General features: G+C 39.8%; 1 protein-coding gene across 6 annotated transcripts in view; it reads left to right on the top strand.

Moving 5' to 3' along the window:
- The window catches only part of CARF (calcium responsive transcription factor), a 126,195-nt gene that overhangs the window by 91,939 nt on the left and 6,997 nt on the right, over positions 1 to 27,259 (top strand). For all 6 annotated transcript variants that reach the window (XM_073218325.1, XM_037009211.2, XM_073218322.1 and 3 more), the window contains 2 exons: positions 463 to 496; positions 17,888 to 17,957. The gene's annotated coding sequence lies outside the window, so the exon portion shown is untranslated. The remainder of the gene's footprint in view (positions 1 to 462; positions 497 to 17,887; positions 17,958 to 27,259) is intronic.

The following is a 27,259-nucleotide window of genomic DNA, read 5'->3' as shown; positions in this document are numbered from 1 at the left end:
TTATGTGTGTAATCATAAAGCCCCTTTTCCCCCTTATCCCTCCCTTCCCACCCATCCTCCCCAGTCTCTTTCCCTTTGGTAAATCAGTTCATTCCTGGGTTCTGTGAGTCTGCTGCTGTTTTGTTCCTTCAGTTTTTTCTTTGTTCTTATACTCCACAGATGAGTGAAATCATTTGGTACTTTTCTTTCTCCGCCTGGCTTATTTCACTGGGCATCATACCCTCTAGCTCCATACATGTTGTTACCTATGGTAGGACTTTTTTTCTTTTTATGACTGAATAATATTACTTTGTGTTTATGTACCACTTCTTTATCCATTCATCTACTGATGCATACTTAGGTTGTTTCCATTTACCGGCTATTGTAAATAGTGCTGCTATCGCGCCCGCTTCCTGTGGGTCGAGTCGACGCGATCACAGGAGACCTGGTTCGGTTTCAATCAGCTTTAATTTCTTCTCACAGGCGGTGTTACAGAAAGATGGCAGCTTGCACGCAGGCAAGTATGAGTTAGAGCTCTTTTAGTTTCTTTCTAGCTTATTCCTCTTGTCTTTGCAGGATGGCTTGCTAGCTTCTGGTTCTGCTGGCTTCTCCTCCTTCTGCTGGCTTCTCCGCCTTCTGCTGGCTTCTCCTTCTGCTGGCTGCTTCTCTTCCTACTAGTATAACTACCGCTATATATATGTTTCCTAGACCAATCAAAGGGGAGAGCATGTGTGACCTTTAACTCTATTGGCGACAGGGCGGAAATCATGCAGTGTGCACGAGCACGGAACTACTTATAAGGTCTGGGAGGGGGATTCTCCTACTCGGCAGAGCGGATGCGTGGGATGTGCCATTACCGGATGTGAGCGCCATCTTAGAAGGGCTTGGACCTCTACATGTGGACCTCTACATGTTGCGATAAACATAGGGGTGCATATGTCTTTTTCAAATTGGGCTCCTCATTCTTAGGGTAAATTCCTAGGAGTGGAATTCCTGAGTCAAATGGTATTTCTATTTTGAGTTTTTTGAGGAACCTCCATACTGCTATCCACAATGGTGGAACTAATTTACATTCCCACGGGCAACGTAGGAGGGTTCCCCTTTCTCCACATCCTCACCAGCATTTGTTGTTGTTTCTCTTTTGGATGTTGGCCATCCTTACTAGTGTGAGGTGACATCTCATTGTGGTTTTAATTTGCATTTCTCTGATGATTAGCGATGTGGAGCATCTTTTCATGTGTCTGTTGGCCATCTGAATTTCTTCTTTGGAAAAGTGTCTGTTCAGATCCTCTGCCCATTTTTTAAATTGGCTTATATGCTTTTTGTTTGTTGATGTGTGTGAGCTCTTTATATAATTGGGATGTCAACCCCTTATCAGATGTGTCATTTATGAATATATTCTCCCATACTGTAGGATGTCTTTCTGTTCTACGGATGGTGTCCTTTTTAGTTTGATATAGTCCCACTTGTTCATTTTTGCTTTTGTTTCCCTTGCCCCTGGAGATGTATTCATGAAGAAGTTGCTCATGTTTATGTCCAAAAGATTTTTGCCTATGTTTTTTTTTCTAAGAGTTTTATGGTTTCATGACTTACATTCAGGTCTTTGATCCATTTTGAGTTTACTTTTGTGTATGGGGTTAGACAGTGATCCAGTTTCATTCTCTTGCTTGTAGCTGTTCAGTTTTGCCAATACCAGCTGTTGAAGAGGCTGTCATTTCCCCATTGTATATCCATGGCTCCTTTATCATATATTAAATGACCATATGTGTTCAGTTAAAATATGGACTCTCTATTCTGTTCCACTGGTCTATGGGTCTTTTCTTTTGGTACCAAATTGTCTTGATTCCTGTGGTTTGTAGTATTGGCTTTGGAAGCGAGATGCCTCCTGCTTTTTTTTTCCTTTGCAGGATTGTTTTGGCTATTCAGGGTCTTTTGTGGTTCCATATGAATTTTAGAACTTTCTTTTCCAGCTTGTTGAAGAATGTTGTTGGTGTTTTGATAGATATTGCATTGAATCTGTAGATTGCTTTAGGTAGGATGGCCATTTTGACAATATTAGTTCTTCCTAGCCAAGAGCATGGGATGAGTTTCCATTTGTTAGTGTCTTCTTTAATTTCTCTTAAGAGTGTCTTGTAGTTCAGTTGGACAATATCTACCATATCATAGATAAGTTTTCACAAATGCCTAAGGTGCCTAACTGGTTTTCTTGGTTTCACTGGAGATGGCTGGTAATTATAGATATGCTTTGGTTATGTAACTGTACTCCTATTATGTTAATGTGTGTGCATAGTTTAATTAGTAGTTTAAAACCTATACATGTTTATGTTACTCTACAAGAAGATATGTCAAAGAAATAATCAATCTTCCCATGTTTTTTTCCACCTGCTACTTCTATAGCTTTTCTTCTTCCTTCCTAATTACAACCCTTAAATAGAATTCGTGCCTCATATCGAATTTACTGTGTATCATAATTCTTCCAAGTGGTAAAGATACCTCAAGACAAATGCTGGGCATAGAAGCCACAGGGCATAAATATGCAAAGAAGTAAAAAACTAACCTTTTCAAACAATAAGGCTTCTCTCTCACTTACCAACTTTACATTTCCCTGTATGGCCCCAGAAGATGACTGGTTAGCCAGAGACAGGTAAGATTCCTCAAGGGAGGAACAACCTAAGACAGGCACAGTTGCAGGGGGGCCATCAGGTGAGAAATTGGGGACCAACAGAGGTGAGGCTTAGAACCTCTCCCCCCTTGTTATGAGAGAAATCTGCTGCATCTGTGGATGTTTTATTGCCCTTGTCTAGCTTGGATTAACACATAGTCTACAGGCACACACCTGATCATCTACATTTGCTCTCTTATAACACTAAACTATGTTTTCTACCTTTATCTTGCATCTACCTATCACTTCAGCATTTTATTAAAAATAATAATAATAAAGAGAGAAATGTGGTATCCACATATAAATCAAGTATAAAAATCAAACGAATATTCATATTTGGACTGATTGTTTATAGGTCATAATGCATGATCAAAACCAAAAGTTTCTGTGATGACTGCCCTTGTACTGTTCACCATGTAACTTATTCACTATGTAAGAATTTGTTCTCCATGTAAGAACTTGTTCGTTATGCTTCTGAAGATTGGAGACTGACGAAAATTAGACTTGGGGTGGATTAATGATTGTGCAGTGAGCATTGACTCCCCTATACAGAATTTTATTGTTGTTAACAACCATTTGATCAATAAATAGGAGAGATGCCCTCACAAAAAAAAAAAAAAAGAGTGTCTTGTAGTTTTCAGGGTATAGGTCTTTCACTTCGTTGGTTAGGTTTATTCCTAGGTATTTTATTATTTTTGATGCAATTGTGAATGGAATTGTTTTCCTGATTTCTCTTTCTGCTAGTTCATCATTAATATATAGAAATGCAACAGGTTTCTGTTATTAATTTTGTGTAGTATTAATTTTGTGTCCTTCAACTTTGCTGAATTCAGACATTAGTTCTAGTAGTTTTGGAGTGGATTCTTTAGGGTTTTTTATGTACAATATCATGACATCTGCAAACAGTGACAGTTTGACTTGTTCCTTACCAATCTGGATTCCTCTTATTTCTTTGTGTTGTCTGATTGCCATGGCTAGGACCTCCAGTACTATGTTGAATAAAAGGAGGGAAAGTGGGCATCCTTGTCGTGTTCCTCATTTAGTGGAAAAGCTTTCAGCTTCTTGCTGTTAAGTATGATATTGGCTGTTGGTTTGTCATATATGGCCTTTATCAAGTTGAGGTACTTGCTCTCTATACCCATTTTGTTGAGAGTTTTTATCATGAGTGGATGTTGAATTTTGTTGAATGCTTTTTCAGCAACTATAGAGAGGATCATGTGGTTTTTGTCCTTCCTTTTGTTGATGTGGTGGATGATGTTGGATTTTCAATGGTTGTACTATCCTTGCATCCCTGAGATGAATCCTAGTGTATGATCCTCTTCATGTATTTTTGAATTTGGTTTGCTAATATTTTGTTGAGTACTTTTGCATCTATGTTCATCATGGATATTGGTCTGTAGTTTTCTTTTCTTGTGGTGTCTTTGCCTGGTTTTGGTATTAGGGTGATGCTGGCTTCATAGAATGAGTTTGGGAGTATTCCCTCCTCTTCTTCTTTTTGGAAAACTTTAAGGAGAATGGGCTTTATGTCTTCTCTAAATGTCTGATAAAATTCAGTGGTGGATCCATCTGGTCCAGGGGTTTTGTTCTTGGGTAGTTTTTTGACTTCCAATTCAATTTCTTTGCTGTTAATTGGTCTGTTTTTCCTTGGTCAGTCTTGGAAGTTTGTATTTTTCTAGAAAGTTGTCCATTTCTTCTAGATTATCCAGTTTGTTAGCATATAGATTTGCATAGTATCCTCTAATAATTCTTTGTATTTCTGTGGTGTCTGTAGTGATTTTTCCTTTCTCATTTCTGATTCTGTTTATGTGTGTAGATTCTCTTTTTCTCTTAATAAGTCTGGCCAGGGGTTTGTCTATTTTATTTTCTCAAAGAACCACATTTTGGTTCCATTGATTTTTTTTCTATTGTTTTATTCTTCTCAATTTTATTTATTTCTTCTCTAATCTTTATTATGTGCCTCCTTCTGCTGACTTTGGGCCTCATTTGTTCTTTTTTTCCAGTTTCTATAATTGTGACTTTACACTATTCATTTGGGATTGTTCTTCCTTCTTTAAATAGGCCTGGATTGCTATACACTTTCCTTTAGAACTGCCTTCACTGTGTCCCACAGAAGTTGGGCCATTGTACTGTTGTTGTCATTTGTCTCCATATATTGCTTGATCTGTTTTAATTTGGTCATTGATCCATTGATTGTTTAGGAGAATGTTGTTAAGCCTCCATGTGTTGGTGAGCCTTTTTGTTTTCTTTGTACAATTTATTTCTAGTTTTACACCTTTGTGATCTGAGAAGATGGTTGGATAGAATTTCAATGTTTTTGAATTTACTGAGGCTCTTTTTGTAGCCTAGTATGTGGTCTATTCTGGGAAATGTTCCATGTGTACTTGAGAAGAATGTGCATACTGCTGCTTTTGGGTGTAGAGTTCTGTAGATATCTGCGGTTCCATTTGTTCTAATGTGTTGTTCAGTGCCTCTGTGTCCTTACTTATTTTCTGTCTGGTCTGTCCTTTGGAGTGAGTGGTATGTTGAAGTATCCTAAAATTATGGCATTGCATTCTATTTCCTCCTTTAATTCTGTTAGTATTTGTTTCACATATGTTGGTTCTCCTGTGTTGGGTGCATATATATATATATATATGATGGTTATATACCCTTGTTGGACTGACGCCTTTATTGTTATATAATGTTCTTTTTTATCTCTTGTTACTTTCTTTGTTTTGAAGTCTTTTTTGTCTGATACAAGTACTACAACACCTGCTATTTTCTCCCTATTGTTTGCATGAAATATCTTTTTTCATCCCTTCACTTTTAGTCTGTGTATGTCTCTGGGTTTGAGGTGAGTCTCTTATAGGCAGCATACAGATGGATCTGGCTTTTTTATCCATTCTATTACTGTTGTGTTTTGATTGTTGCATTTAGTCCATTTACATTTAGGGTGATTATCAATAGATATGTACTTATTGCTATTGCAGGCTTTGGATTCATGTTTATCAAAAGTTCAAGGGTAGCTTCTTTACTATCTAACCATCTAACTTAACTTACTTATTATGCTATTGTAAACACACTTTAATGATTCTTTATTTTCTATCCCTTCTTTTTCTTCCTCCTCCACTCTTTATATGTTAGGTGTTTTATTCTGTACTCTTTTGTGTTTCCCTTGAATGACTTTGTGGAAAGCTTATTTTGTTTTGCATTTAGTTACTTTTTGGTTGGTTTACTTTCTTTGGTGTGATTTAATTTTCTCTGGTGACATCTCTTTAGCCTTAGGAGTTCTTACATCTAGAGAAGTCCCTTTAAAATACACTGTAGAGATGGTTTGTGGGAGGTAAATTCCCTCAACTTTTGCTTATCTTGGAATTATTTAATCACTCCTTCAAATTTAAATGATAATCTTGTTGGATACAGTATTCCTGATTTGAGGCCCTTCTTTTTCATTGCATTGAATATATCATGCCATTCCCTTCTGGCCTGTAAGGTTTCTGCTAAGAAGTCTGATGATAGCCTAATGGGTTTTCCTCTGTAGGTGATCCTTTTTCTCTCTCTGGCTGCTTTTAATACTCTATCCTTGTCTTTGATCTTTGCTATTGTAATTGTTATATGTCTTGGTGTTGTCCTCATTGGGTCCCTTGTTTTGGAAAATCTGTGGACTTCCATGGTCAGAGAGAGTATTTCCTTTCCCTGATTGGGGAAGTTTTCAGCAATTATTTCTTCAAATACACTTCCTATCCCTTTTTCTCTCTCTTCTTCTCCTGGTACCCCTATAATGGGAATATTGTTGTGTTTGGATTTATCACACAGTTCTCTTAATATTCTTTCATTACTAGAGATCCTTTTACCTCTCTCTGCCTCAGCTTCTCTATATTCCTGTTTCTGATTTTCTTTCATTAATAGCCTCTTGCACTTCATCCAGTCTGCTCTTAAATCTTTCCATTGTTTGTTTCATTTCTGTTATCTTCCTCTGGAATTCATCCCTTAGCTCTTTCATATTTCTCTGTAGCTCCATCAGCATGCTTATGACTTTTGTTTTGAATTCTTTTTCAGGAAGATTGTGATTTCTGTCTTACCAGGCCCTCTCTCTAGTGTTTGAGGGATTTTGGACTGAACAAGTTTCTTCTGCCTTTTCATGGCAATGGAAGTGATCACCTGTGAGTGGCACATGTGTCAGCTGGGAGAACAAAGTCCCTTCCTGCTTTCCAGTCACCTTGCATGTCTGCTGCCTCTGCCCATCAACTGCACACAGGGTGCAACCTCTGAGTTCATCCCCTGAGCTATCATGTGTGTGGTGGCCCTCAGGGTGGCCTAGGGCACTGGTGGGGTCGCAGGTGAGCAGTGTGTGTTCTGCTGTGAGAACAACACCCCTTCATGCTTTTGGTACTCTGAGCCAGTCTCTACTGCCTGTGCCAGGCAAATGCACACAGGGATCACCCTCTGGTTTGATCCCCTGAGCTGCCATGGGTGGGACATCCCTTGGGATGGCCTAGGACACTGACAGTGATTGCAGGCAATCAGGGTGTGTTTGCTGGGAGAATGTCACTCCTACGTGCTTTCTGGACTCCATGCTGGATTCCTGTGCATTTGCTTGTCAGCCATGCACAGGGGGCAGCCTCTGGGTTAATCATCTGAGCTTCCATGGGCGGGGCGGCCCTTGGGATGGCCTAGGGCACTGGTAGGTGTTGCAGGCAAGCAGCCTGTGTTTGCTGCTAGTATAGAGCCCCTTTGTGCTTTTTGGACTCTGTGCAAGTCTCTGCTGTCTGTGTCGGTTGTCTGCAGGCAGGGGACAGCCTCTGGTTCTGGCCCAGTTAGCTTCTCACTGGGAGAAGCCTCTGCATGGTTGCTGTGGGCAGGGCTGTTCCCCAGCTGCTCTGCAGCAACGGTGGGTCAGCCAGTTTGCTTGCAGCACCAGCAGGGGGAAATGAACGGCCAGCTGCTTATTGCTGTGAGGGCGTTTGGTGCTGCTTTGCCACCCAGGGGGTTAGGGTGCCTAAAGTTCCTTAAAGTTCCCAGCCTGCTGGGTTGAGTGTGCCAGGAGTAATTTGTCCACCTGTTAAACCCTTGTTCCTTTAAGACTTTTAAAGTGCCCATTTTTCTTTTGTCCCAGTGCAGCTTGCTGTGGGAACCTGTTCACAGACTTAGTCTTGGATTTTGCTTTTCCGATCCTCTAATATCCAGTACATCATGCAATGTGTGTCTGTGCTCCTGGTACAAATTACTAGGGCTGGTTATTTAGTAGTCCTGTGTGTCCACTTCCTTCCCACTCTGATTCTTTTCCTCCAGCTGGTGACCTGGGGGTGGGGGGAGCACTCGGGTCTCACCAGGTTGCAGCTTTGTATCTTACCCTTTTTGTGAGGTGTTGAGTTCTCACACATGTAGGTGTAGCCTGCCTGGTGTACTGTATCTTCTGGTCACTCTTTTAGGAGTAGTTTTATTTGCTTTATTTTCAAAATGTATATGGTTTTTGGAGGATATTTCTGTCACCCTACTCATGCCGCCATTTTGAGAATCTTCTATCCTTAAATGAGTGGTTTTATAAATACTTTGGGCCACTCTCATCAATACTATGAGTAAATATCTTTTTATGTCTGGTTCATTACTTTGTCTTTCCATTTATTTATCAACTATGATAAAATTTCCAGCTGTATATTGGGAGATTTTTTTTTTACTGAGGAAATATAAAAACATACAAGATAGGTAATCTGCCTTTCCAGTAGCCTAAGGTCTCATTGGAATCATACAGTAGGCAGACCCACTGTTAAATAGCCGGGTGAGAATGTGTGTAAGCTACTGTCAAACATTCTGTTGAACATGGAGATTGGAGATGATTGGTTTCATTTCTTAAGTGATTTATGTGCTAAGGACTTAATGTCATTCTTTCATTTCATTTGTACAGTATGACTTTGAGGAATGTGGTATTACTTGCCTTGTAGGGATGAGAGAATTGAGGCAGAGGTTTCCTGCCTCAGCTCAGAGACAAGCCTGATTGGATAAAAGTGCTTTTTTCTTTTTTCTATTTCCACATACACTGGCACTCCTGAGGCAGTGGCAAAGGGTAGTGAATAGGAAAAATGTGTCAGGTGAGAAAAAGGGCATAACTGAGTGATCTGAACAGCAGGTTTGTGCCACATTCTCTTTTTTAAGCACAGCCCACATTCACAGCTATTGTACAACTGCCATGTGCTCTTCTTACACTGTCACATGTGTTTTTAAGTTGCTTTAATTTCAAATAGACCAAACATTTTATTAACAATCATTTCTATAAATAATTTTTCTAATTGAAGTGTTGCAGATATACAATCTTATATCAGTTTCAAGTGTGCAGCACAGTGGTTCAACAGTTACCCATGTTATTAAATCCTTACCCCCTCTAGTGCAGTTACTATCTGTCCACATAGGAAGGTGTTACAGAATCAGTGACTATATTGTCAGTTCTGTATTATCATCCCTGTGACCAACTTACATCATGATCTCGAATTAATTTTTGAAAAATTTTTTAAGAAACACAGTTTTTTCCAATGGTTAAAAAATGTTGTATGACACCCTCTGATCATATGACCCTCTTGGTCCATCCTGGTGATACCAGTTATCTCCATACTGCTACTTGCCTTAAATAATATATTATGTGTAGCTGAAATTCATATGATAGGAATCGTGAAGAAGATCCCATATGATCTACTTTGTTCAGTCAATATTCTCTTCTTGAGGCCTACTGATGATACTATCTGTACCTATGGTTATTAATCCCATTATTGAATATTTGGGTTGTATTTTCCTACTGCAGATAGGGTTGTTGTAGTCAATCTTCCCATGTAATAGCTTTTTAAAAATTTTCTGATCTTTTTGCTTTCATGATATTTACTTTTACAAAAGAAAATAATTGGTGTGGCACCCAGAGATGATTACATGAATAGATACAGGCTGACATCATATTACATAATGCTTTGCTTATTCTTTGGCTCAGGTTCTGGTGACTCAATGCTTCTTTTCCATTATTTCACTCAGGGAGTCTCTTTTCAGTTTCCAGCCATTATCTGGGCTGCTGTTGCTGTGGGCATGTCCATGGCATCACAGGATCACAGAATCTGGGATTTTTCATTCCAAGCATCTCATTATTGAGGTTTAGAGCCCCCATCTTAGCCATAGGAGGTCTAGAAAGTAAACCCAACATTCTATGGACTCTGAAAAGGCATCACAATATAGTCAAAACAGCCTATGATTAAGGAGTTACAGGTTCTAGTTCCAGTTCTGTCAATCACAAGCAGTGCACTGCAAAGCAAGTCAATCCCTCGACATCAATTTATTTTTAACTAGTTTTCATTAAGTTAATCCTCTATCCTCTGTTTTCTACAATGTAAATTAACTCTACAACTGCATTGTCCAATACAGTAGCCATAAGCCACATGTATCTATAATCTTAAAATAAAACTAAAATTTCATTTCTCAGTTCTTTAAGCCACAATTCAGTTGTTGAATAGCTACATGTAGCTAATGGTTACTGCACTAAACAGCAGAGATGTGGAACATTTCTGTCATTGCAGAAATTTCTATTGGACATTGCTGGTCTAGAGGTTTAGTTAAATTTAGATTCAGGCCTCAATTTTTTAGTATTTAAGAAGGAGATATGGAATTACATGATTTCTAAGATAATTTCCAGTTCTCTAGTTCTGTGATTTTAAAGGAGAATACATAATCTACTTTAATAAAAGAATCTGTAAATAGGTTGCTGAGGAATTTTGGAAACATCCATATTCCAATCAAGATAATCATTATCAGAGTGTTTGCATTAATATATCTGATGCTGTAGCTTAGACAACCATATGGTACCTACTGAAAAGGTATAGACAAGACTTCCAGTTATTGGTTCAGCATATAGGATCTTGAAGGTCATTACTCCATCCTAACAACAAGTAAAAAGCTGAACAAACTGAAAAATCAACAATACTTAGCTCCATCATAGGTGTTGGGTTGTAGCAAAATATTGCCTGAGAAATAGGAGAGACAGGTAAATACAGGGAACCATGATTTACCAGAGTAGAAACTCTGAGAAGAATCCTCCATAGGACACCACACTGGGGAAAGCAAACCTGAAGTATAATTGATGAATTTCTGGAGGCTCAGAGTGGATAAGTCTGAGAATTAAAAATCTCAGGGGTCCCAATCATGGGGAAGACCCACACACTTTTTTTAAATTAAGGTATCACTGATATACAATTTTATGAAGGTTTCACATGAGCAACATTGTGGTGACTACATTCACCCATATTATTGTATCCCCCACAACACTACACTGCAGTCACTGTCCACCAGTGTAGTAAGATGCCACAGAGTCACTACTTGTCATCTCTGTGCAACACTGTCTTCCCCATGACACACCACACAAACCATGTATGGCAATCATAATGTCCCTCAGTCCCCTTCTCCCTACCTCCCCACCTGCCCTCCCCCAGCCCTCACCTTTGGTAACCGCCCATCCCTTCTTGGAGTCTGTGAGTCTGCTGCTATTTTGTTCCTTCAGTTTTTCTTTGTTGTTATACTCCACAGATGAGTGGATCATTTAGTACTTGTCTTTCTCCACCTGGCTTATACCTTCTAGCTCCAACCATGTTGTTGCAAATGGTAGGATTTGTTTTCTTCTTATGGCTGAATAATATTCCATTGTGTATTTGTACCACCTCTTCTTTATCCATTCATCTACTGATGGACACTTAGGTTGCTTCCATTTCTTGGCTATTGTAAATAGTGCTGCAATAAACATAGGGTGCACATGTCTTATCGAATCAGGGATCTTGGTTTTTTGGGTAAGTTCCTCGGAGTGGAATTCCCGGGTCAAATCATATTTCTATTTTGAGTTTTTTGAGGAACCTCCATACTGCTTTCCACAATGGTTGAATTAATTTACATTCCCACCAGCAGTGAATGAGGGTTTCCCTTTCTCTGCATCGTCAACAGCATTTGTTGTTTCTTTTCTTTTGGATGTTGGCCATCCTAAGTGGTGTGAGGTGATATCTCATTGTGCTTTTAATTTGCATTTCCTTGATGGTTTGTGATGTAGAGCATCTTTTCATGTGCCTGTTGCCATCTGTACTTCTTCTTTGGAGAAGTGTCTGTTCAGATCCTCTGCCCATTTTTAAATTGTGTTATTTGCTTTCTGGGTGGTGTGAGCTCTTTATAAATTTTGGATGTTAGCCCCTTGCTGGATGTATTGTTAATGAATATATTCTCCCATACTGTAGGATGCCTTTTTGTTCTACTGATGGTGTCCTTTGCTGTACAGAAGCTTTTTAGTTTGATGTAGTGCCACTTGTTCATTTTTGCTTTTGTTTCCCTTGCCCAAGATGTGTTCAGAAAAACGTTGCTCATGTTTATATTCAATAGACTTTTGCCTGTGTTATCTTCTAAGACTTTTATGGTTTCATGACTCATATTCAGGTCTTTGATCCATTTCGAGTTTACTTTTATGTATGGAGTTAGACAATAATCCACTTTCATTCTCTTACATGTAGCTGTCCAATTTTGCCAACACCAATCATTGAAGAGGCTGTCATTTCCCCACTGTATATCCATGGCTAATTTTTCGTATATTAATTGACCATATATGCTTGAGTTTATATCTGGGCTCTCTAGTCTGTTCCATTGATTTATGGGTGTGTTTTCCTGCCAGTACAAAATTGTCTTGATTACTTTGGCTTTGTAGTAGAACTTCAAGTCAGGCAGCACAATCCCCCAGCTTTATTCTTCCTTCTCAGGATTGTTTTGGCTATTCAGGGACTTTTGTGGTTCTATATGAATTTTAGAACTCTTTGTTCTAGTTCATTGAAGAATGCTGTTGGTATTTTGGTAAGGACTGCATTGAATCTGTATATTGCTTTAGGCAGGATGGCCATTTTGAAAATGTTAATTCTTTCTATCCATGAGGTCAGGATATATTTCCATTTATTGGTGTCTTCTTTAATTTCTTTCATGAGTGTCTTGTAGTTTTCAGGGTATAGGTCTTTCACCTCCTTGGTTAGATTTATTTCTCGGTCTTTTATTCTTTTTGGTGCTACTGTCAGTGGAGTTGTTTTCCTGATTTCTCTTTCTGCTAGTTCATTGTTAGTGTATAGGAATGCCACAGATTTCTGTGTATTAATTTTGTATCCTGCAACTTTGCTGAATTCAGTTATTAGTTCTAGAAGTTTTAGGTTGGATTCTTTAGGGTTTTTATTGATGTACAATATCATGTCATCTGCAAACAATGACAGTTTAATTTCTTCTTTATCAATCTGGATGCCTTTTATTTCTTTGTGTTGTCTGATTGCCGTGGCTAGGACATCCAGACTACATTGAATAAAAGTGGGGAGAGGGGGCATCCTTGTATTGTTCCCAATGTTAAAGGAAAAACGTGCAGCTTTTTACTGTTAGGTGTGATGTTGGTTGTGAGTTTATCGTATATGGCTGTTAAGTATGATGTTGGTTGTGGGTGTGTCATATATGGCCTTTATTATATTGAGATACTTGCTCTCTATATCCATTTTGTTGAGACTTTTTATCATGAATGAATGTTGAATTTTGAATGGTTTTTCAGCATCTATGGAGCTGATCATGTGACTTATGTCCTTCTTTTTGTTGATGTTGTGTATGATGTTGAAGAATTTTTAAAAATCGTATCATTCTTGCATCCCTGGAATAAATCCTAGTTGATCATGATGGATGATCTTTTTGAAGTAACTTCTTTCATTTGATTGGTACATTCAGTCTGTTTACATTTAGAGTGATTACCGATATAAATTACCGAATTTGGTTTGCTAATATTTTGTTGAGGATTTTTGCATCTATGTTCCTCGTGGATTGGTCTGTAATTTTTTTTGTGGTGTCTTTGCTTGGTTTTGGTATTACAGTGATGCTGGCCTCATAGAATGAGTTTGGAAGTATTTCCCCCTCTTCTACTTTTTGGAAAACTTTAAGGAGGATGGGTATTAGGTCTTCTCTAAACGTTTGATAAAATTCAGCAGTAAAGCCATCTTGTCCAGGGGTTTTGTTCTTAGGTAGTTTTTTGATTACCAGTTCAATTTCATTGCTGGTAACTGGTCTGTTCAGATTTTCTGTTTCTTCCTGGGGTCAGTCTTGGAAGGTTGCTTTTTCTATAAAGTTGTCCATTTCCTTTAGGTTATCCAGTTTGTTAGCATATATATTTTCATGGTATTATGTAATAATTCTTTGTATTTCTGTGGTGTCCGTAGTGATTTTTCCTTTCTCATTTCTGATTCTATTTATGTGTGTAGACTTTCTTTTTCTCTTGATAAGTCTGGCTAGGAATTTGTATATTTTGTTAATTTTCTCGAAGAACCAGCTCCGGCTTTCATTCATTATTTCTGTTGTTTTATTCCTCTTGGTTTTATTTATTTCTTCTCTGATCTTTGTTATATCCTTTCTTCTACTGACTTTGGGCCTCAGTTTTTCTTCTTCTAGTTTCATTAATTGTACATTTAGACTGTTCATATGGGATTGTTCTTCTTTCCTAAGGATGGTCTGTATTGCAATATATGTCCCTCTTAGCAAAGCCTTTGCTGTGTCCCACAGATTTTGCGGTGTTGAATTATTGTTGTCATTTGTCTCCATATATTGCTTGATCTCTGTTTTTATTTGGTTATTGATCTATTGATTATTTAGGAGCATGTTATTAAGCCTCCATGAGTTTGTGGGCTTTTTTATTTTATTTGTGTAATTTATTTCTAGTTTCCTACCTTTGTAGTCTGAGAAACTGGTTGGTACAATTTCAATCTTTTTGAATTTAATGAGGCTATTTTTGTGGCCTAATATATGATCTATTCTTTAAAATGTTCTATGTGCACTTGAGAAGAATGTGTATCTTGCTGCTTTTGGGTGTAGAGTTCTGTAGATGTCTGTTAGGTCCATCTGTTCTAATGTGTTGTTCAGTCCCTTTGTCTCCTTACTTATTTCTGTCTGGTTTATTTGTCCTTTGGAGTGAGTGGTGTGTTGAAGTCCCCTAAAGTGAATGCATGACATTCTATTTCCCCCTTCAATTCTGTTAGTGTTTGTTTCACATATGTAGATGCTCCTGTGTTAGGTGTATAGATATTTATAATTGTTATATATTCTTGTTGGACTGACCCCTTTATCATTATGTAGTGTCCTTATTTGTCTCTTGTTACTTTCTTTGTTTTGAAGTCTATTTTGTCTGTTACAACTACTGCAACTCCTGCTTTTTTCTTCCTATTATTTGCAAGAATTATCTTTTTACATCCCTTCACTTTTAGTCTGTATATATCTTTGGGTTTGAAGTGAGGCTCTTATAGGCAGCATATAGATGGGTCTTGCTTTTTTATCCAGTAACTCTATGTCTTTTGATTGGTACATTCAGTCCATTTACATTTAGAGTGATTACCGATATAAATGTACTTATTGCCATTGCAGGCTTTAGATTCATGGTTACCAAAGTTCTGTGGGTACGTTCTTTACTATGTAACAGGCTAACTTAACTCAGTATACTATTTCAAGTACAATCTAAAGGTTCTTTTTTTCCCTCCCTTCTTTTTCTTCCTCCTTCACTCTTTATATATTAGTGTCATATTCTGTACTCTGTGTATCCATTGAGTGACTTGTGTGTAGTTGATTTAATTTTGCATTTGCTTAGTAATTAATTGGTCTACTTCCTTTCCTGTGGTTTTATTTTCTCTGGTGACAGCTAGTTAGCCTTAGGAGCACTTCCATCTATGGCTGTCCCTCCAAAATACACTGTAGAGACAGTTTGGGGGAGGTAAATTACCTCAACTTTTGGTTATCTGGAAATTGTTTAATCCTCATTTCAAGTTTAAATGATAATTTTTCCAGGTAAATATTCTTCTTTTGAGGCCCTTCTATTTTTTTGCATTAACTTTATCATTGCACTTTCTTCTGGCTTGTATGGTTTCTCCTGAGAAGTCTGATAGCCTGATGGGTTTTCCTTTGTATGTGATCTATTTTCTCTCTCTGGGTGCTTTTAATACTCTGTTCTTGTCCTTGATCTATCCCATTTTAATTATTGTATATCTCGGTGTTGTCTTCCTTGGATCCCCTCTGTTGGGAGATCTGTGTGGGTCCAGAAGCTGAGAAACTATTTTCTTCCCCAAATTGGTGAAGCTTTCAGCGATTATTTTCTCAAAGACACTTTCTATCTCTTTTTTTTTCTCTTCTTCTTCTGATACCCCTATAATGTGAATATTGTTTTGTTTGGATTGGTCACACAGTTTTCTTAATATTCTTTCATTCCTGGAGGTACTTTGTTCTCACTGCACCTCAGCTTCTTTGTATTCCTCTATTACATTTACCATCTCCTCTACCTCATCTAATCTGCCTTTAAATCCCTCCATTGTATGTTTCATTTTGGATACTGTATTTTTCAAAGTTTCTCTTTCTTGAAGTCTTCTCTGAGAAGTTGACCATTTTTCTGTAGCTTCATGAGCATGCTTATGATTATTATTTTGAAGTCTTTATCAGGAAGATTCCTGATTTCAGTTTCACCTAGCCCTCTTTCTGGTGTTTGTGAGGTTTTGGTTTGTACCAGGTGCCTTTGCTGTTTCATATTTACCATGGTTTCTATGGAATAATAACTTTATGTAGGTGGCACCCTCTATTGCCCAGAAGCTCTACTCTTTGGAGCTTCCCAGCACCTGGCATGATGGCAAGGGTCACTTCCGAGCAGTGCCAGTGCCTGCCAGGAAGGAAGAACTCTTTCCTTCTTTCTGACTGCAGTGCCTGCTTCCACTGCCAGTGCCAGTGGGCTGAGTGTGCAGGGAGGAGCCTATGTGTTATGCCCCTGTAGGTGCCGTAGGGGCTGCCCTCTGGCTTGCCTGGTGCAATGGAGGTGGCAGCAGGTTTGTGAACTGATGCCAGCCAGGAGGAAAGAGAGGCAGGATGCATATCAACATGGGGCACCTCCATTCATGTTGCCAGCCAGGGAGATGGAGTGCCTGAGGCTCCTGAACTTTCCCCACCTGCTGGATTGAGTGTGCTGGGATGATTTTGTCTACCTGTCCTTTCTAATGAGCAGCAAGCTCTGTATAACCCTTCCTCCTTTAGCAGCCCTCTCACTGTTGATAAGTGATTGAAAGTTCCCACCTTCCTTTTCATCTCAGAGGAGCCAGTTGTGGGTACCTGTTTCTACAAGCAGCTGGAATCTCAGTCTCTCAAGTGTTCTGCCTGTGTTTGATTTTCAGCTCACTAATGTCCAGAACACCATGTAATGTAGGTTCGTCCTTCCAGAGCCATTCTCTGGGGCTGGGTTTTCAGCAGTCCTAGGCTTCTACCCCCTCCCTGCTCCATTTCTCTTACTCCCACCAGTGAGCTGGGGTGGGAAGAGGGCTTGGGTCCCACCAGATTGTGGCTTTGCTACTTTACCCTCTTCTGTGGGGTCTTCTCTCTTCCTCAGATATAGGCAGTCTGTTGCAGTCTCCTTTCCAGTTTCTCTTTCAGGATTAGTTGCATTGGCTATATTTTCATACTATATGTGGTTTTGGGATGAGGCTTCTGTCTCACTTCTCATGATGTCATCCTTAAGGCTCTCTCAACCCACACACTTTTGAGTTTATTTCTTGAGGCTTGATCAGGTTCTCACAATAAATACTGGAGAAAAATCTCATCATGCTTCTAGCAGGGGGAGGGGAAAAGGAACCATTAAAAATAACTGGAGTATTCTGTTCTTTTTGGCAAGGTCTGACATTAAGGGAAATGACTTTACCAGAGCCTAAACTGTTCGGATTTATCAGAGCCTAACTACTCCTGGAGAAGGGAAATACCCAATGCCAGTGCATTCTAGCCATCCTGTCCCACCTAATGGGGAGAAAACTGAGAATCATTTGTGAAGCAAATTTCTGAGGCACATGCTCATTGTAAGACTGGTACATAAGTCATAGAACTATAAAAGCTTTTCCAGCCTTACACCTTACCGCCACATTAATAAAGACCTATTTATTGCAGTTCCTTTCACTCAGTACACCATATGTGGCTATTAAGAAATTACAAGGCATATAAAAAGAAAGAAACTCCTGCCTTTTGTAAAAACATGGATGGAGCTAGAGGGTATTATGCTCAGTGAAATGAGCCAGGTGGAGAAAGGCAAGTACCAAATGATTTTACTCACTTGTGGAGTATAACAACAAAGCAAAACTGAAGGAACAGGCGGAGCCAGGATGGCGGCGTGAGTAGAGCAGTGGAAATCACCTCCCAAAAACACATAGAGCTATGAAAATATAACAAAGAAAAATCTTCCTAAAATAGAGACCACAGGACACAGGACAACATCCAGAACACATCCACACCTGCAAGAACCCAGCGCCTTGCGAAGGGGGTAAGATACAAACCCCGGACCGGCGGGACCCGAGCGCCCCTCCCCCCGGCTCCCGGCGGTTGGAAAGAAACGGGAGCGGTTTTTTTTTGACGAGTGCTTTTTGGAAGTCTTAAAGGGATGGGCCCCCGTTGCTAGGGAGGTAGGGTGGCGGGACCGGTGAGCAGGTGCCTGGGACCGGCACCTGAGGACAAAGAATATCCCGCGTTTCTCCCTGTGGAACTGCGGGTGGGTGCCTGAGACCGGCGCCTGAGGACGGAGGAAATTGTGCGTTTTCCCCCCTTTTTTTTTTCTCTTTTTGGCGAGTGCTTTTTGGAAGCCTTAAAGGGACAGGGACCCCAGTGCTAGGGAGGCAGGGTGGCGGGACTGGTGAGCGGGTGCCTGGAACCGGCGCCTAAGGACAAAGAATATCCCACGTTTTTCCCTGCGGGACCGGTGGGCAAGTACCTGAGACCGGCACTTGAGGACAGAGGAAATCGCGCGTTTTTCCCCTTTTTTTTTCCTCTTTTTTGTGAGTGCTTTTTGGAAGCCTAAAAGGGACAGGGACCCCGGTGCTAGGGAGGCAGGGCAGCGGGACTGGTGAACGGGTGCCTGGGACCGGCACCTGAGGACAAAGAATATCCCGCGTTTTTCCCTGTGGGACCGGTGGGCGGGTGCCAGAGACCAGCACCTGAGGACGGAGGAAATCGCGCGTTTTTCCCCTTTTTTTCTCTCTTTTTGGCGAGGGCTTTTTGGAAGCCTTAAAGGGACAGGGATCCTGGTGCTAGGGAGGCAGGGCGGCGGGACTGGTGAGCGGGTGCCTGGGACCAGCGCCTGAGGACAAAGAATATCGAGCGTTCTTTCCCTGCGGGACCGGTGGGTGGGTGCTTTTTGGAAGCCTTGAAAGGACAGGGACCCTGGTGCTAGGGAGACAGGGCAGCAGGACCAGTGAGCGGGTGCCTGGGACCGGCACCTGAGGACAAAAAAAAAAAAATCGTGTGTTTTTTCCTTTTTTTTTCTTTCTGTTCCCTCTCTCATTGTTGCTGTTGTTTTGGTTTGGAGAGTGCTTTTTGGAAGTCGTAAAGGCGCAGAACAGGTCACTTAGACCAGAGGCAGGGAATCTGGGGATCTCTGGGCACTCTAACCCCCTGGGCAGCAGGGAGCACAGAGGCCCCTTATGGAGATAAATAGCCTCCCGGCCGCTCCCCCTCCAACGGGGCTCCACCATTTTGGAGGAACAGCCCCAGCCAGGCCAAGCCCACAGCAACAGCGGAGATAAACCCCATAGCAACTGGGCAGGAAGCAGAAGCCCTGTCTGCGCACAGCTGCCCAGCACAAGCCACTAGAGGTCGCTATTCCCCCAGGAGAAGGCCACAAACCAACAAGAAGGGAAGCTCTTCCAGCGGTCACTTGTACCAGCTCTGCAAACTATCTCTATCACCATGAAAAGGCAAAACTACAGGCAGACAAAGATCACAGAGACAACACCTTAGAGGGAGACAGACCTAACTAGTCCTCCTGAGAAAGAATTCAAAATAAAAATCACAAACATGCTGACAGAGATGCAGAGAAAAATGCAAGAGCAATGGGATGAGATGCAGAGAAAAATGCAAGAGCGGTGGGATGAGATGCAGAGAAAAATGCAAGAGCAGTGGGATGAAGTCCGGAAGGAGATCACAGATGTCAGGAAAGAGATCACAGAAGTGAAACAATCCCTGGAAGGATTTATAAGCAGAATGGATAAGATGCAAGAGGCCATTGAAGGAATAGAAGCCAGAGAACAGGAATGTATAGAAGCTGACAAAGAGAGAGATAAAAGGATCTCCAGGAATGAAACAACACTAAGAGAAATATGTGACCAAGCCAAAAGGAATAATATTCGTATTATAGGGATACCAGAAGAAGAAGAAAGAGGAAAAGGGATAGAAAGTGTCTTTGAAGAAATAATTGCTGAAAACTTCCCCAAACTGGGGGAGGAAATAATCGAACAGACCATGGAATTACACAGAACTCCCAACAGAAAGGATCCAAGGAGGACAACACCAAGACACATAGTAATTAAAATGGCAAGGATCAAGGACAAGGAAAGAGTTTTAAAGGCAGCTAGAGAGAAAAAGGTCACCTATAAAGGAAAACCCATCAGGCTAACATCAGACTTCTCGACAGAAACCCTACAGGCCAGAAGAGAATGGCATGATATACTTAATGCAATGAAACAGAAGGGCCTTGAACCAAGGATACTGTATCCAGCACGACTATCATTTAAATATGATGGCGTGATTAAACAATTCCCAGACAAGCAAAAGCTGAGGGAATTTGCTTCCCACAAACCACCTCTACAGGGTATCCTACAGGGACTGCTCTAGATGGGAGCACCCCTAAAAAGAGCACAGAACAAAACACACAACATATGAAGAATGGAGGAGGAGGAATAAGAAGGGAGAGAAGAAAAGAATCTCCAGACAGTGTATATAACAGCTCAATAAGCGAGCTAAGTTAGGCAGTAAGATACTAAAGAAGCTAAACTTGAACCTTTGGTAACCACGAATCTAAAGCCTGCAATGGCAATAAGTACATATCTCTCAATAGTCACCCTAAATGTAAATGGACTTAATGCACCAATCAAAATACATAGAGTAATGGAATGGATAAAAAAGCAAGACCCATCTATATGCTGCTTACAAGAAACTCACCTTAAACCCAAAGATAAGCATAGACTAAAAGTCAAGGGATGGAAAAACATATTTCAGGCAAACAACAGTGAGAAGAAAGCAGGGGTTGCAGTACTAATATCAGACAAAATAGACTTCAAAACAAAGAAAGTAACAAGAGATAAAGAAGGATACTACATAATGATAAAGGGCTCAGTCCAACAAGAGGATATAACCATTCTAAATATATATGCACCCAATATAGGAGCACCAGCATATGTGAAGCAAATACTAACAGAACTAAAGAGGGAAATAGACCGCAATGCATTCATTGTAGGAGACTTCAACACACCACTCACCCCAAAGGATAGATCCACTGGGCAGAAAATAAGTAAAGACACACAGGCACTGAACAACACACTAGAACAGATGGACCTAATAGACATCTGTAGAACTCTACATCCAAAAGCAACAGGATATACATTCTTCTCAAGTGCACATGGAACATTCTCCAGAATAGACCACATACTAGCTCACAAAAAGAGCCTCAGTAAATTCCAAAATATTGAAATTCTACCAACCAATTTTTCAGACCACAAAGATATGAAAGTAGAAATAAATTCTACAAAGAAAACAAAAAGGCTCACAAACACATGGAGGCTTAACAACATGCTACTAAATAATCAATGGATCAATGAACAAATCAAAATAGAGATCAAGGAATATATAGAAACAAATGACAACAACAACACTTAGCCCCAACTTCTGTGGGATGCAGTGAAAGCAGTCTTAAGAGGAAAGTATATAGCAATACAGGCACACTTGAAGAAGGAAGAACAATCCCAAATGAATAGTCTAGCATCACAATTATTAAAACTGGAAAAAGAAGAACAAATGAGGCCTAAAGTCAGCAGAATGAGGGACATAATAAAGATCAGAGAAGAAATAAACAAAATTGAGAAGAATAAAACAATAGCAAAAATCAACGAAACCAAGAGCTGGTTCTTTGAGAAAATAAACAAAATAGATAAGCCTCTAGCCAAACTTATTAAGAGAAAAAGAGAGTCAACACAAATCAACATAATCAGAAATGAGAATGGAAAAATCATGACAGACTCCACAGAAATACAAAGAATTATTAAAGACTACTATGAAAACCTATATGCCAACAAGCTGGAAAACCTAGAAGAAATGGACAACTTCCTAGAAAAATACAACCTCCCAAGACTGACCAAGGAAGAAACACAGAAGTTAAACAAACCAATTACAAGCAAAGAAATTGAAACAGTAATCAAAAAACTACCCAAGAACAAAACCCCGGGGCCGGACGGATTTACCTCGGAATTTTATCAGACACACAGAGAAGACATAATACCCATTCTCCTTAAAGTGTTCCACAAAATAGAAGAAGAGGGAATACTCCCAAACTCATTCTATGAGGCCAACATCACCCTAATACCAAAACCAGGCAAAGACCCCACCAAAAAAGAAAATTACAGACCAATATCCCTGATGAATGTAGATGCAAAAATACTCAATAAAATATTAGCAAACATAATTCAACAGTATATCAAAAGGATCATACACCATGAACAAGTGGGGTTCATCCCAGGGATGCAAGGATGGTACAACATTCGAAAATCCATCAACATCATCCACCACATCAACAAAAAGAAAGACAAAAACCACATGATCATCTCCATAGATACTGAAAAAGCATTTGACAAAATTCAACATCCATTCATGATAAAAACTCTCAGCAAAATGGGAATAGAGGGCAAGTACCTCAACATAATAAAGGCCATATATGATAAACCCACAGCCAGCATTATACTGAACAGCAAAAAGCTGAAAGCATTTTCTCTGAGATCGGGAACCAGACAGGGATGCCCACTCTCCCCACTGCTATTTATCATAGTACTGGAGGTCCTAGCCACGGCAATCAGACAAAACAAAGAAATACAAGGAATCCAGATTGGTAAAGAAGAAGTTAAACTGTCACTATTTTGATATGATATGATACTGTACATAAAAAACCCTAAAGACTCCACTCCAAAACTACTAGAACTGATATCGGAATACAGCAAAGTTGCAGGATACAAAATTAACACACAGAAATCTGTAGCTTTCCTATACACTAACAACGAATCAATAGAAAGAGAAATCAGGAAAACAATTCCATTCACCATTGCATCAAAAAGAATAAAATACCTAGGAATAAACCTAACCAAAGAAGTGAAAGACTTATACTCTGAAAACTACAAGTCACTCTTAAGAGAAATTAAAGGGGACACTAATAAATGGAAATTCATCCCATGCTCATGGCTAGGAAGAATTAATATCGTCAAAATGGCCATCCTGCCCAAAGCAATATACAGATTTGATGCAATCCCTCTCAAATTACCAGCAACATTCTTCAATGAATTGGAACAAATAATTCAAACATTCATATGGAAACACCAAAGACCCCGAATAGCCAAAGCAATCCTGAAAAAGAAGAATAAAGTAGGGGGGATCTCACTCCCCAACTTCAAGCTGTACTACAAAGCCATAGTAATCAAGACAGTTTGGTACTGGCACAAGAACAGAGCCACAGACCAGTGGAACAGATTAGAGACTCCAGAAATTAACCCAAACATATATGGTCAATTAATATTTGATAAAGGAGCCATGGACATACAATGGCAAAATGACAGTCTCTTCAACAGATGGTGCTGGCAAAACTGGACAGCTACATGTAGGAGAATGAAACTGGACCATTGTCTAACCCCATATACAAAGGTAAACTCAAAATGGATCAAAGACCTGAATGTAAGTCATGAAACCATTAAACTCTTGGAAAAAAACATAGGCAAAAACCTCTTAGACATAAACATGAGTGACCTCCTCTTGAACATATCTCCCCGGGCAAGGAAAACAACAGCAAAAATGAGCAATTGGGACTACATTAAGCTGAAAAGCTTCTGTACAGCGAAAGACACCATCAATAGAACAAAAAGGAACCCTACAGTATGGGAGAATATATTTGAAAATGACAGATCCGATAAAGGCTTGACGTCCAGAATATATAAAGAGCTCACATGCCTCAACAAACAAAAAACAAATAACCCAATTAAAAAATGGGCAGAGAAACTGAACAGACAGTTGTCTAAAAAAGAAATACAGATGGCCAAGAGACACATGAAAAGATGCTCCACATCGCTAATTATCAGAGAAATGAAAATTAAAACTACAATGAGGTATCACCTCACACCAGTAAGGATAGCTGCCATCCAAAAGACAAACAACAACAAATGTTGGCGAGGCTGTGGAGAAAGGGGAACCCTCCTACACTGCTGGTGGGAATGTAAATTAGTTCAACCATTGTGGAAAGCAGTATGGAGGTTCATCAAAATGCTCAAAACAGACCTACCATTTGACCCAGGAATTCCACTCCTAGGAATCTACCCTAAGAACGCAGCAATCAAGTTTGAGAAAGACAGATGCACCCCTATGTTTATCGCAGCACTATTTACAATAGCCAAGAATTGGAAGCAACCTAAATGTCCATCGGTAGATGAATGGATAAAGAAGATGTTGTACATATATACAATGGAATACTACTCAGCCATAAGAAGTGGAAAAATCCAACCATTTGCAGCAACATGGATGGAGCTGGAGAGTATTATGCTCAGTGAAATAAGCCAAGCCGAGAAAGAGAAATACCAAATGATTTCACTCATCTGAGGAGTATAGGAACGAAGGAAAAACTGAAGGAACAAAACAGCAGCAGAATTACAGAACCCAAAAATGGACTAACAGGTACCAAAGGGAAAGGAACTGATGAGGAATGGTGGGCAGGGAGGGATGTGGGGGGGAAGAAAAAGGGTGGTATTAAGATTAGCATGCAGGGGGGGGAGGGAGAAAGGGGAGGGTGCGCTGCACAACACAGAGAGGACAAGTAGTGAGTCTACAACATTTTGCTAAGCTGATGGACAGTAACCGTAATGTAGTTGTTAGGGGGGACCTGATAAAGGGGATAGCATAGTAAACATAGTATTCTTCATGTAAGTGTAGATTAAAAATTAAAAAAAAAAAAAAGAAAGAAAGAAAGAAAGAAAAGGGGGATTACTCCTTGACAGGATAAAACTATTGGTAAATCAAAGATCAACGCATGCTTTAAATATCCTTAATGTTGATCACTTAAAGGGTGTCAGATGATCAGCTATGGAGGTACTCTTTTCTGATAATATTCCTTTCTCTTAATTAAAAAAAAAAAAAAAGCAGTTACTGTGTGCTGACCTCCAATGAGTTCTGCACAGTGGTATAGAGGGCATGTCAAAGTGTGGGCAAAGGGTCTGTTTGTTTCTATGCAGAAGATCAAGGCCTAGCTTGGATACCCAGAAAATGAACTAAGATACGATATGAGGAGGAGCTTCCGGCATCAGCACTCTCTGGAGGACTCGTGCCGGGGGATGATCATCAAAAAGCCTCCACAGGGATCCGGACGATGCTGCGGTTGTGGCTGCATCCAGCCCACCGTCTCCTGGACTTGCCATAAGAAGGAGGAGGGAGATGTCTAGGCTGGCATGTGCATACAGTGAGACAACGAATTTGACTGGATCTGTGCTGTTGGAACTCAACCAGGAGTTGGGAGGGGTGCAAGTTGTAGCACCCCAAAATCTCATGACTATAGACTATCTATGGTTAAAAGAACATATGGGATGTGAACAGATCCCAGAAATGGGCTGCTTTAATTTGTCTGATGGTTCAAGTACAGTTGGAAAATATCCATCATATCATAGATAAATTTTCACAAATGCCTAGGGTGCCTAAATGGTTTTCTTGGCTTCACTGGAGATGGCTGGTAATTATAGATTTGCTTTGTTTATGTCACCGTATTCCTATTATGTTAATATGTGTGTGCAAATTAGTTAGTAGTTTAAAACCTATACATACTTAAGGTACTATACAAGAAGATATGTCAAAGAAATAATCAATCCTCCCAAGTTTCCTTCATATGCTACATCTATAGCTTTTCTTCTTCCTTCCTAATTACAAACCTTAAATAGAATTCGTGCCTCATATCGAATTTACCGAGTATCATAATTCCTCCAGGTGGTAAAGATACCTCGAGACAAGTGCTGGGCATAGAAGCCACAGGGCATAAATCTGCAAAGAAGTAAAAAGCTAACCTTTGCAAACAATATGGCTTCTCTCTCACTTACCAACTTTACATTTCCCTGTATGGCCCCGGAAGATGACTGGTTAGCCAGAGACGGGTAAGATTCCTCAAGGGAGGAACAACCTAAGACAGGCACAGTCGCAGGGGGGCCATCAGGTGAGAATTTGGGGATCAACAGAGGTGAGGCTCAGAACCTCACCCCCCCTGCTTTGAGAGAAATCTTCTGCATCCGTGGATGTCTTGCTGCCCTTGTCTAGCCTGGATTAATACTTAGTCCATAGGCACACACCTGATCATCTGAAGGAACAAAAGAGCAGCAGATTCATAGACTCCAAGAAGGCACTAGTGGTTACCAAAGGGAAGGGACTGGGGAGGGTGGGTGGTGAGGGAGGGAAAAGGGAATTAAGGGGCATTATAATTAGCACTCACAATATAGGTAGCTTATGGGGAAGGCAGTATGGCATGGAGATAACAAGTAATGACTTTTTAGCATCTTACTACAGTGATAGATAGTGAATGGGGTGGGGATGAGGCCTTGGTAATATGAGTGAATGTTGAAACCTCAGTGCTGTTCATGTAAAACCTTCATAAGATTTTATATCAATGATACTTTAATAAAAGTAAAGCTTTGTAAACTGAAAAAAAATCACAAGGCATACTAAAAGGCAAAAACACAGTTTGGAGTGCAGAGCAAGCATCAGAACCAGCGTCATATATGGCAAGGGTGTTGAGAATTACAGATGGAATATAAAACAGTTATGATTAATATATTAATGTTTCTATTATATATATTGGACAGCATGCAAGGAGAGATGGACAGTGTAAACAGAGGGATGAATATTCTAAGAAAGGATGAGAAAGAAATCCTACAGATAAAAAACACTGTAACAGATATAAATATTGCCTTTGATTAGTAGACTGGACATGGTTGAGGAAAGAACTTTTGAGCTTGAGGATATGTTAATAGAAACTTCCACAGTGGAAAAGAAAAAAGAAAAAAATTGAAAAAACCACCAGAAAATATCCAAGAACTGTGGGACAACTACAAAAGTTCCAATATGTGTGTAATAGGAATACCAGAAGAAAAAGAAAGGAACAGGAAAAATGTTTGAAGAAATAAGGACTTGAGAATTTCCTCCAACGTAATGATAGACATCAAACCACAGAACCAGGAATCTCAGGGAATGCCCAAGAGGATAAATGACAAAAAAGCTAAACACCTAGGTATATCATATTCAAGTGCTATAATATCAACAATAAAGAATTATCTTGAAAGCTAGAGGGGGAACAAAAACTCCTTACTTAAAAGGAGCAAAGATAGAAATTTCATCTGACTTATTTTCAGAAACCATGAAGCAAGTGGAGAGTGGAGTGAAGTATCTAAAGCACTAAGAGAAAAAAAACACCAATGTGGAATTCTGTACCTTATTTAATTATCTTTCATAAATGAAGGGGAAATAAAGGCTTTCTTAGTCAAACAAAAATTGAGGAAAATTGTTGCCAGTAGACCT

This window comes from Manis javanica, chromosome 12 (genome assembly GCF_040802235.1).
Source record: "Manis javanica isolate MJ-LG chromosome 12, MJ_LKY, whole genome shotgun sequence".
NCBI lineage: Eukaryota > Metazoa > Chordata > Mammalia > Pholidota > Manidae > Manis > Manis javanica.
This window is presented reverse-complemented; position numbering and strand designations above follow the sequence as displayed.